This window comes from Vigna angularis, chromosome 8, assembly GCF_016808095.1.
Source record: "Vigna angularis cultivar LongXiaoDou No.4 chromosome 8, ASM1680809v1, whole genome shotgun sequence".
Taxonomy (NCBI): Eukaryota; Viridiplantae; Streptophyta; class Magnoliopsida; order Fabales; family Fabaceae; genus Vigna; species Vigna angularis.
Genome location: NC_068977.1, coordinates 1,439,524 through 1,452,411, shown reverse-complemented (window position 1 = coordinate 1,452,411; position 12,888 = coordinate 1,439,524).

The window sequence follows — 12,888 nt, the reverse complement described above, 5'->3', positions numbered from 1 at the left end:
GGACGAGCGGTAAATCCCGCTCGGTTAATGTCGAAGGTCGAGAGGTAAAACCCTCTTGGTTAATGTTGAAGACCGAGAGGTAACTTCCTTTCGGTTCATGTTGCAGGACGAGCGGTAAATCCCTCTCGGTTAATGATTGAGAGTCGAGCGGTAAAACGCTCTCAGTTCCGCAAACGCAGCCTCCCTCAAACTCATAAGTCCTATAGTTAACCACGGCTAAAGCCAAACGCTTAACTCGGACTTGGGGGGCATAATGTACAGTATAAAATATTGGCCGAGTGGTTATAAACAACCAACCGGATTTTCAGGAGTAGTTATAACACAACCAATCGGATTTTCAGGTAATCTGTTTATATCTGATTCTGTTTATATTCAATTGGGTTTACATCAGCTCAGGATGCATGAGGTAAATTATAAATACAAAGCCAGGGCCAAAAGCCAGGTACGTGCCACTTATGCATTATTTACTCTACGTTACTCTAAAATACTCAATAGTGATAACCATTCACTAAATATTCAACTAGGAGCCGAGGCTCTTCAAATCACACGCCTAACTTGAGCGTCAGAGTATCTTTTACAGGTACATCCCCTCGTCAAGAAGGAGACCGATCGGTTTATGCCAACACCGATCGGCCAGTAGCAGAAGTTTGGAAGCGAGCGAGCGGTTCAGACACATCAGCAGGTTAGTCTCTCAGTCCCAAAAATATCTACCGAAACCGTATGTATTGCAAAATCTCTCAATCTTTAAGTCCTTTTAAATTGTGTATTAATAGGTTCATTGTTAGATTATTTTAATCGGTACAAACTTGCAAAAGTATCGTATATTATAAATAATTTAATCGGTACAAACTTGCAAAAGTATCGTATATTATAAATAATTTAATCGGTACAAACTTGCAATCGGTACAAACTTGCAAAAGTATCGTATATTATAAATAATTTAATCGGTACAAACTTGCAAAAGTATCGTATATTATAAATAAAAGTCATTAATTCTTTTTCAAACACAAAGACTAAACATCATTCACACAGATTTCTTTTCCTCGCGTATCCTTCGCTTTCTCCTCCCTTGTATTTTCTTCCCGTTCAAACCAACAATACTCACCTAAAGATAAACTAACAAAAACAAATTGTAAAAGTTATTGCAAGAATAATTTCTATTACTTCAATCTTTAAAAAATGATGATGAAGAGTATTAAAGTGTAGAGGAAAAAGAAAACTCTTGATGAATAATTTCCATAAGAGAATTTTGTCTCCACACGTTTTTTGTATTAATATATTTCCAAAGTTTTTAACTTAAATAAATAAAATAAAAATAAAATATCAACTTTTTCATACTTACATATATTTGGGTTCTTTCCATAACAAATTAATATCTTATATATAATATTAATAAATTAAATAATTGGTATGTATTCTAATTATATTATATTTGTAACAATATTTTGAAATCTCACTACAATTTTAAGTATTTTAGAATAATTTTGAGAAGATTAAATAATTTTAACCTTCACAATTTATGATTTTAATATTAAAATTATTATTTTTAGAAATAAATTTTCTAATATTTAATTTTTTAATTAAATTTTAATTTTAAATAAAATTTAATTAATTTTTTTTTGAATCAGTTCATCCTTCTTTATTCATCACTTTTGGGATTAATAAAACATCTATTTTTTTTTAGATTTTATGAAAATAATTTTTATTTACCGAGAAAAAAAAAAGTGTTGACAACACAAATTACTAATTAAAGTACTATGAAGTTTTTAAATACAATTATGTGAATTTAGAAGAGAAAACTGTAAGTGCAATGCACCTCTGCAATGAAACCCCTTAATTAAAAAATATAAACAAACGTTCATGATAATAACCACAATCATTACTATATAAGTATAAAAGTCAACCTAATGTATCACCTTAGTTTTTCCCTTCCTTTTAATTACTTATCGATGAAAACAAAGTTTGAAACCCCTTCACCATGCATTCAAGAAGGTTTTTCAGTAAATTTCTCCCACTCACATTTCCGTATACTCTAACCCATGCGAGTCAACAAATTCCCCCAAATCAAATACAATATATTAAGGGTGTTCCTCTCTCCACTACCACACCTTTCTCCTTCCATCTCTCTTTTGCTATTTTGTTTCTCAGTAAAATTTAATTTTTAGGGTTATTATTTTTTAATTTTAAACCATTCACAACCTATTTCATTAATAACCTATTCTAGTCCCGTACATGAGTAAAATACTTTTCTTTCGTTGTTATGAGATACTACAAGTTGCAAAGGTTGGTGGTGGTGGAAAGAATTATCAAGCAGTCTTTCTCTCGTGGTGCAGTGCGTGGAGTGGTGCAGTGTGTGAAGTGCTTCCTCGTATTTGAATAAACCTTGAAATAAAACCCTAAAAAATGTAACCTTTGAACGGATGTGACATTCTTCAACGGATGTCAACATCCGTTTAAGGAAAAACGGATGAAAAAACGGATGTCGACATCCGTTTTACCTTAAACGGATGTTGACATCCGTTGAAGATGTCACCTCCTCTTTAAAGGTTACGTTTTTTATTTTAGAGTTTGTTTTATTAGGTTACATCTCCGTTGATGTATACTTCCTCACGCTGGTTGATGCTGGATGTTCCTCCACACCACGGCGGCAACACTCCTTCACACCACGACGACAATGGAAGCTTTCAAACAAAAAGAAATTGAAAAAAAGAGGAATGGAAGTGCGGGAGGTGGGAAGGTGAAACGAAAATGGGAAAAGGGAAAAAGAGTTCCGTGGATGAGTACTGGGAAAGTAAAATTAACGTTTCAAATTATTTAAAATAGAATAAAAGTAAAAATCTTTTTAATTTAGAATATAATTATATTTAAAATAATGTGAAAAGGTGAAGGAAATATAGGAGGGTGGTGGTGGTGGAGGGACAAAGGAAAAGTAAGTTCTTCCAATCACGCAACATCAGCACACATCAGCACCACAAACACTAATGTTTCATATATATTTCATGCATCCTATATAACATAAATAACATAACCATAATTAATTTTTCCATACACAATAATAGTCTTAGCATCCAAAAATTATTTAATAAATAATTAATATTTATTATACAAAAATAAAAGTTTAAATCTATTTTATTTTCTTCAAATATAATAAAATTTTATTTTAGATTAAATTTGATTTTTAAATATAATTATTAATTTTAATGTAAATTAGTGAGTTTTTTAAAAATAAATTTAAATGATTTACATCAAAGTATAATCTTAAAAACAAATAATCTAAATTAATCTACACTCTCCTGTGCTTGCGTGTTTTGATCATTTTAAAAATTAATTTTTATAAAATTAATTTACGCGTTCATTGGCGAACGGGCAAGTTTTATAGTCTAGTGATTTTTTGTTGCTTTGTCATGTACTTTATAATTAAATGAACAATAAAAGCTGCAAGTAACAATTTATAATAAACAAATATAATACCAACTAGCCCACCCATTTATAAATGAGATTATATGGTTGTCTAAACAGTGCGTGGAGTGCTTCCTACCTATATATACCCTCCTCTCTGATTTCACTCAGCATCACAATCTTCTCTCTTTCTCTCTCTCTCTGTTATTCTTTTTTCCCTTCAGCTTGATCCTCTGTTTTCAAAAACACCATGAATCACAGAGATTATACTGTTCTAATGGTTATGCTGTTGGCTTCAATAGGGATTAAATATGGAGGTTCAAACACCAATCCCTTCCAATATTCAACTCCAACTGTGTTGCTTTTCCTCACAGCAATATGTTCTCACGTACTTGTTTCCACAGTTCAAACCACCTGTCCAACTAATTTCATATTCAACGTCTCTGGTGTAGTTGGATGTGAAGCACTGCTGTGGATTCTCATTGCTCCTGAGTTTTTATGGTGGTATATCATCAACATCCTTCTTTTACTTGTCGCCTCATTCTGCTTCAACTACAACCGTATCAATGAACTCCTCCGCCGCACAACTCACGACCCAAATTTGGAACCCCATGCTCCTTTGTAGCATGTTCAATCTGTGTCTCTACTGCTGAAATTTTGTTGTGTGTTTGTGTTTTTCTAAGTTTGAAGAGTCTTATGTTTCAGTTGTTATGTTTTATGCTTCATATAACTCTAGAAATATCTATTTTTAGCATTTGGTGCTTTTAATATGTAGTATTCAAATTTGGAACCCCATGGTACTGAGATGTAAGTAACATGCGGGTGTGGTCCTTTGTAGCATGTTCAATCTGTGTCTACTGCTGAAATTTTGTTATTTTGAGTTGTTATGTTTTATGGTTTCTAGAAATCATTTAATAGACTTTATTTATTTATAGTATTTGTTTTATGTTGGGTGTTGCTCCCTCCACCACCACCCTATACTTCCTCCACCTCCTCACATTATTTTAAATACAATTATATCCTTAAGTTAAAAAGATTTTTACTTTTACACTATTTTAAATAATTTGAAACCCTAATTTTACTTTCCCAGCACCCACCCACATAACTTTCTTCCCCTTTCCCCATTTTCGTTTCACCTCCCCACCTCCCGCACTTTTATTCCTTTTTCTTCCTAGTTTTTTTTTGGTTTGAAAGCTTCCATTACCGCCGTGGTGTGAAGGAGCATCGCCGCCGTGGTGTGAAGGAACATCGAGGAACGTACAGAGCATCAACCAGCGTAAGGAAGTATACATGATGTAACCTAATAAAATAAACTCTAAAATAAAAAAACGTAACTTTTAAACGAGAGGTGACATCTTCAACGGATGTCAACATCCGTTTCAGGTAAAACGGATGTCGACATCCGTTTTTTCCTTAAACGGATGTTGACATCCGTTGAAGGATGTCACCTCCGTTATTCGAATACGAGGAAGCACTTCACGCACTGCACCACTCCACGCACTACACCACTCCACGCACTGCACCACTCCACACACTGCACCACTCCACACACTGCACCACAAGAGGGAGACTGCTTGAGAATTCTTTCCACCACCACCAACCTTTATAATGTTAAAATGAAAGAAAAATATTTTACTCATGTACGGGACTATAATAGGTTATTAATGAAATAGGTTGTGAATGGGTAAAATTAAAAATAATAACCCTAAAAATAAAATTTTACTGAGGGACAAAATAGTAAAGGAGAGGTGGAGGGAGAAAGGTGTGGTGGTGGAGGGAGCAACACCCTTTTATGTTTTATGGTACAAGAATAGGGTGAATCCAAATGAGATGTTCTTAAAGAAAAAAGAGTATATCTGTAAAATGAATAAACAAGTTAATAGAACTGTGGAAGCCTTCAGATCAGAAAATGAGCCTAAATCTATAGAATGCTGCCGGTAACACTAGAGCTGTCAATTTTTTTCAAAGCCCAAGCTAACCCTGGCGCAATTTATATTTAGTCCTGTTTTTGTTGACCCACACTTTAGGGGCTTTTTTTAAAGCCCCTGGGCCCCAAAGTCCCCGTCAGATGGGTTGTAAATGAAGTAGGGCTGGGTTAGCCCCCTAGCCCCAATTTCTTCTGAACAACCACTTCACTGAGCACTTAACGGTCTCTCCCTCACTCTCGCCACCCCTCCCTCCACCTTCTCCCACCGTCTCACCCCGTCATGCTGGACCCCGGAGGAAACCTCTGCCCTCATCGACGCCTACCGTGACAAGTGGTACTCCCTCGGCCGCACAAACCTCAAAGCCACCCACTGGCAAGAGGTCGCCGATGCCGTCACTGCCCAGTGCCCCAACGCTTCCGCCACTGCCAAAACCGCCGTCCAGTGCCGCCACAAAATGGAAAAACTCCGCAAACGGTACCGCACCGAAATCCAATGCCTCCGCTCCCTCCCTCTCCCTCGCCTCATCAACAACTCCACCACCGCTTCACCCTCCTCCTGGGTTCACTTCAAATCCATGGATTCCATGGAAAAAGGCCCCAACAAACCCCACACCGACACCACCACCGCCACCAACCCCAACACCCCCACCAACAACCTCAATTTCCCCGACGAATTCCAACAACCTCAATTTCCCCGACGAATTCCAACTCAATCTCTAACGCAATCTAATCTCGTGGGTTCATCTTTAACGCAATCTAATCTCGTGGCTCCATCCCCTCCTAGATCTACTCTCTAACCTGTACCAATTTTACATTCCTGCTTTCTTCGATTCATTGCAACGAATTCCAATGTGTCTCCATTGTTTTTTCATCTTGTATCTCCCCCATTTTACGATCTATGCTCAATGTCTCTGCTATGTTCGATTTCAATTGAACTCAATGTTGGAAATGCCGTTAGTGCTTCTGGTTTTCTACCAGCATCAATTAACCATCTGGGTCATTTCTAATACCCTAATAAATTGAATGTTTAAAGTTGTATACTTTCATGACTGTGTATGCTCCATGGATGGATTTTTCAATTGGGTTTTGATTAAGCTCTCTTTATGTGTTTGTGCATCATGTCACTTGGGGCGCTGTAGTTATATAACTGTGATTTTGGATAAACTTATATATACAGAAGGAAAACACTACACTAAACCAAACATACCCCATATAAATGAGCTTTGATGTTGTTTAGCTGAGATTTCTATTTTATCGCACTGTCGTAATTATGATTTTATGGGTAATTGAGCATTCAACAACAGACAGGTTTGTTTAGTCTCAATTTGTCTTCTTTCTTCACAGGCTGTAGTAAGCTGTGGCTAGCCTTCCCCCGAGCTCCTTCGCGATGTTATTAATAGATTGGAAGCAAGCGAGAGTACATGGCCTCGTCGTAAGCATGTCGTGGTGACATACCATCTCTTCCTCTGCCTCAGTCGTGGTAAGCTTTCCTTTGTTGACACTAACATATATGAATTTATCTGATCATCTTGTTTTTTTCTTTCTTTAATTTGCTTTTACTGTGTAATTTTTGAGCTTATGGCCCCTGTCTTCTAAAATAGTAGTCTTGTTTTTACTAGTTAGACTAATTCTACAATTGAATGCTTTACAGTCTTGCTTTGCTGGTTTGGCTGCCTCAGGAGCTCTAGCTTCTGGTTTGAGACTTGTCACCAAAGTGGGTTTTGAGAATTCAAAGAATGGTCTTCGGAAAGGGACTAGTATGTTACTCTTATTCACTAATGGACATTGCCACATATCAGTTTTACTCACTTGTTTTTGCATTATGGCAATTTTATACAGCATTGTAGATTTGGTTGTCATCTATTAACTCTTAAGATTGATTATTTCCTCATTTTGCATTGCTATTTTTTGCAATCTCTACCGTTTTTTAGTTTTTCTGCATAATTCTATACGCATTTTACATCCCTAAGTTGTCCATACTAAAATATTACAGTAATGTAACATTTATAAATAGCTGTTAAAGAAATTAATAAACTAAGCTCCAGGAAGTATATTACAGTAAGCTGAAAGACTTGAAACTATTGCAGGTTGGATTTGATGCTAAAAATCAAGACCGGCTGAGCAATAAACAACTATTTCTACAGAACATTGATCTCGCAGCTGATTTGTTTCTAATATGTGTTAACACTATCAATTTTCCCTGGATTTTTGTATGAAAATACTGGATCTCACCAGCTAGGAACATGGTAAGCGTGTATTAATTCCCAATCTTTTGGTAATCTAAATGCGTTTTCACACGGCTCATCATCTGAGGTTCTTTTCCTGTTGTTTAGATCACAATGTACAACGTGTTTGATCTAATATCCAGATATATTCCCCATATCAAATGCTTGACGTTTTATTTATCAAATGTTTGATCTTTTTTATTTATTTTTGGATATATTTGTGTATGAAATTTGAGTTCACTAATGCTGTTTTACAGTCAACTACAAATGGTATTCCTGATCTTTTAAAGAAAAATATCGTGATGTTATGAACTCTGTTGCCAGTTTACCTGCATTTTTTTGGTTTCTGAAAATGCAATGGATCCGGAACGTTCTTGGCGAAGTTCTTTATGTAATTTTTCAGTTCTTACTGCGTTTACTCAACCTGTAGTTACAGCAACTTAATGATTCAGCATTTAAAACTTTTCTTTGGCTATTCAAGAACATTTGTCACAGCTAGGTGGTTATTATCTGCTGTATTTGAATTGATATGATGGGTTAGCAGAATTGTTTTATGTTTCTATTTTTCTAATGCTGATTTATTTCTTCTTCGTGATGTGTATTCTGCACAGACTTGCAATCTTATTTTACTCATTGCAGTGTTTTCTAGATTCATGTTGATTCCAGCATTTTTTTCTCTACATAAAATTTTGTACATAAAATTTTGTAAAAAGGAAGGCCCATGGGCTGGCCCTGACCCATAGGGCTTTGGGGGTATTTAGTCCTGTGGGCTTTTTAAATAAAGTGGTCCTGTGGGCTTTTTTGGCCCCAACTCATGTGGGCTAGGCCAAGCCCTATCATGGGAGCTTATTTGACAGGTCTAGGTAACACCAATATCCATGTACAAAAAATAATCTTTCCAAATAGTGGAACTGTGCAATTGTAATAACAGTAGACATGGCTGCCTTGAGGAGAAAGGATACAAATAAAAAACTTTTACTAAAAAAGGATATGAACATGAAAAATCAATTTTAAAAAATTTGAATATATGTCAATTTTTTTGTATTAAACTATCTTTTTTGAATTTATAATAGTATTTGTTAAATTTATTAGAATCAAACTATATTGCAACAAAATAATATTAATTATAAATAATATTTTTGTAGTGGTAATAAAATGGTTTAATTGCTTCTTTTGTCCCCAGTTTGATTCAAGTGTGTCAAATTCATCATTTCTTTTATAAAAGTTGCATTTTCGTCTACACGTGGTTTAAAAATGTTAATTGCTTCCAAATATAGAAAAAATTTGTGTCAATGAAGTCATCTCCGTTAAATGCAGACTAACGGTTAACTGATTGACTATTTGGCAGTAGAGAATTAAAACGTGGGAAAAGAGTGACAATGTTGGTAATGACGTGTCAATGAAATTAAAATTAGATAACATGGAAATAGGTTATTGAATTGGGGAAATTAAAATCATAATTCATTTAGGGGTTTTGTGAACGATATATTCATTACGGGTTTTGTTGTGAATGAAATCAAATTAGGGCATTTGAGATAGAGTGTTTCTCCCATGTTAATTGCTTCTACCATTTTTGAGAAACCATAGCAGATTTCTCCAGATTGATAATTTTTCTCCTTTGCCTAGCAATAATAGTATCCTTTCATCCAAATTATCTTCATTGCACCATTTAAAATAATTGCATCCTTGAAGTTCTTCGTTTCGAGTCCGTTGTTCAACACATCCAACCACAAACATTTCATTACTCAAAAAATAAAGTAATCACTAAAATGAAACTACAACCACTGAACAAACCTTGTAATTAGGGCATCCCAAAATTGCTTGCCTTCGTTCTTCACAGTTTTCGCCACTCTCAACACAGCAACCTCCCCACAATGACATATATTGGTTTAAACCAATCCTCTAGATGAAACAGCTCAAGAGCTCCCCCATGAGAAAGACGAACAACACTGATGATTCTATGACATTGTCACTTCCTAAGCCAACGCGAAAACGACACAACCTCACAATCCACACAGTACCAATACTTCTTCAACCAACTCCAAACCGAAGAACAACAATTTCTCAACAAACACCCAAAGAGGGAGGAAGAAGACAAAGAAGTAGAGAAAGAACAGTAAACTCACTAAGCTACTGCCAACACAAAATAGTAAACGACAAACCCTAACGAAGAAGAAGACAGCCAACACGATAAACTCCCACCACGCATTTGTCACTTATAATCTCGTTGGGGTACTTCCCACTTAGGGCATCCACGTAAACCTGTCTTTTGTCACGTTTTAATTCTCTATTGCCAAATCATCAATAAGTTAACATCGTTAGTCTGCATTTAACATAGATGACTTGATTGACACAAATTTTTTCTATGTTTGGATGCAATTGACACTTTTATACCACGTGTGGACAAAATTGTAACTTTTCTAAAAGGGGGACGAAATTGACACACTTCAACCAAACTAGGGACAAAGCAAGCAATTAAACCTAATAAAATTATATTTTTACTAAAATTAAATTATATGAATTCCTTTTTTTTGTTATATAAAGAGGATTTTTTTTATTCACAATTTTTTCAATCTTACTTTTTAAGTGTTTTTTTTATTTAATATTTTCTAAATTAAATAAATATAAATCATTTATAAAATAAATAAAAATATTTATAATTAAATTGTAAAAAATATTTATATTTTTTTAATAATTATAATTTTATCAATACTTATTATTATAAAAAAAAGTGAATACACATAGGTAGTGTAGGTATTTTCACAAATGATAATAATTAAATTTGTTAGGACAAGATTGTCTAAGTAAACTTAAAGTTTCTAATGAAATAACATTTAAATTAAATAAATCGTGTACGATAAGTTCGTTAAATGTTATAAAATTATATTCTAAATGTTGAATGTTACTCAAACATACATTGTCCAAACCCTTATGTACGCCAAAATGCTTGTACACATACAAAATGCCTAAACCCTTAAGAAATGTCTAACGCTTTAATTCATGTACAAAATAGTACTCCTTTGTCGATTGTGTTAAACTCTCTTTTTCCATGCAATCAAATAAGTATAAACTTTTATTAAAAAATTCTACATCACTACAAGAAAAATCGAAATTATATACAACCAAAATACGTATGTAAGCTCAAAAACTCTTATGTAAAATAGTGTTATGTACGGATTACATATGAATAAAAACTCATATGTAAATGGTTGTAGGTAATGTTACATAAAAATTTATCCATATATAATCACATACGAATTATATACAGAGTTTTTCGTATATAATTTCATACAAATTTATCCGTATGTAAACACACGGATAAATCATATGTAGTTACATACGAAAAAAATTCGTATGTTACGAAAAAATCCGTATTAATTACATGTGAAACTTTTGTTTGTAATTACGATTTTATAATTTTTTTTTGGATTACAGGAAGATTTTGAATATTTATATACAAATAATATCCTTAGGTAAAAATTTTGTTCAAATGCGCTAACATTACATACGAAAATATTGATAGGTAAAATTCGTATGTAACTCACCTTTAGATATCCGTATGTACTATCTGCATTACCTATGGATGAAAATTTGTATGTAAATATCGATAGGTAAATCTCATTTTTCATGTAGTATTGTTATACTTGTCTAATTAGTATATAAACAAAATCATCTAATATCTAATTTTAAACTCATCTAATATTTTATGTTATACTCATTTAATCAATTTATGAATATATTTATTTATTATGTATTATTAGACTTCAAACTCACAAAGTTCTACCTCAATCTATATGCAACGAAAAGACAATCGAACCAAACTAACAAAACACTTATTAGTAATAGTGAAATTAAGGTTGCTAGAAGCACGTAGAAACTCAAAAAGACCGCATGCACTGCCAAAACAGAATGGATGTTGAAGGAGAATGAAATTTTAACTTATCCAAAAGAAGATTTCATTCCGTTAGACCCAACTATGACTCTGGAATGGTCGCAACCCCTATCTCTAATCAAAAGATGATGGAAAGTGAGTATGCAAGAGAAAAAAAGAAGACGGGGGAAGAGAGAAAAGATGCGTTTTCAATGGAAACCTTTTGAGCTTTTGTTTTTATTTATAGTGGCTAATTTGGTTTTTTTTTTTGCTTAATACCCTATTTTGTCCCCAGTTTCGCTCGCCAATGTGAAATTAGTCCATCATTTAAAAAATGCGACTTAATAAAATTTGCATCAATGAAATCCCTTCCGTTTTGCATCAAGATAATTAATGCCGTTTGTACGGATTTAACGGAAGTGATTTAATTGATACAAATTTTATTAAGTAAGGACCGTAATTGACACATTTTTTAAAGGATGGACTAATTTGACATTTTCGGGCGAAACTGGGGACAAAATAGGGTATTAAGTCTTTTTTTTTTAAAAAAAAACAAGCTTATAATTTTTAAAAGGGTTTTACCGATCAAGTTTATTAGATAATACCTATCCTTTATCATGCATATATAATACTATTGTAACCAAATTTTTCACTAACTTCATGTAAACACAAAAAAATACATGTAAATACAACAAAATTTATACCACACATATACAATAAAACATAAAAGAACTCAATAAAAAACTTATACAGAAATCACGTAATAGAAAACAAAATTTAAACCTTGTAGAATTCTCACGCAAAATACGTTTTCCTTCAATATGTTTTAAAATTATTTCATCAATGTCATTCATAGCAATATTAGTACAGAAATGAAAAAAAAAATATTTTTAATTATTTTTTAAGTTAAATATCTTTTACACCCTAAACTTTGACATAGATAATAATAAGTAAAATAAAAATGATTTTTTTTGTAATTAATTTCCTAAATTAAACTACTATCTTATTAATTTTGATAGTAATTTTTTATAGATATAGTTTTCAAATATTTGTTAATTATTGAAATTATTTTTTTATCAATGAAACTATATAAAAAAGAAGATAATCAAATAAATATTAAAAATATTATAGTAATTGTAAGAATCTATAAAATAGAGTATTAGAGAAGATAAATGTTTTAAAATAATGAAACCAAGTATTTTAAAGTCAAAATAATTCAATCATATAAATATAATTTCATAAATTTGTCTCATTATATCAAAAACACTCTGTCATCTTTCTATAACTCTTTTTCCGAGTTCTCTTTTTCTTTTCTCTACAATTTCTGACTCCTGAATCATCTGTTTGACGATCAGAAAATGTCTAAGCGATCAGAGTGTTGAATCATTTCTTCTTATCCCTAATTAATTTTTCTTATAGAACAAGTAAGTTTCTGCTTCTTTTTCCTTTAATTTTTTGACCAAAAC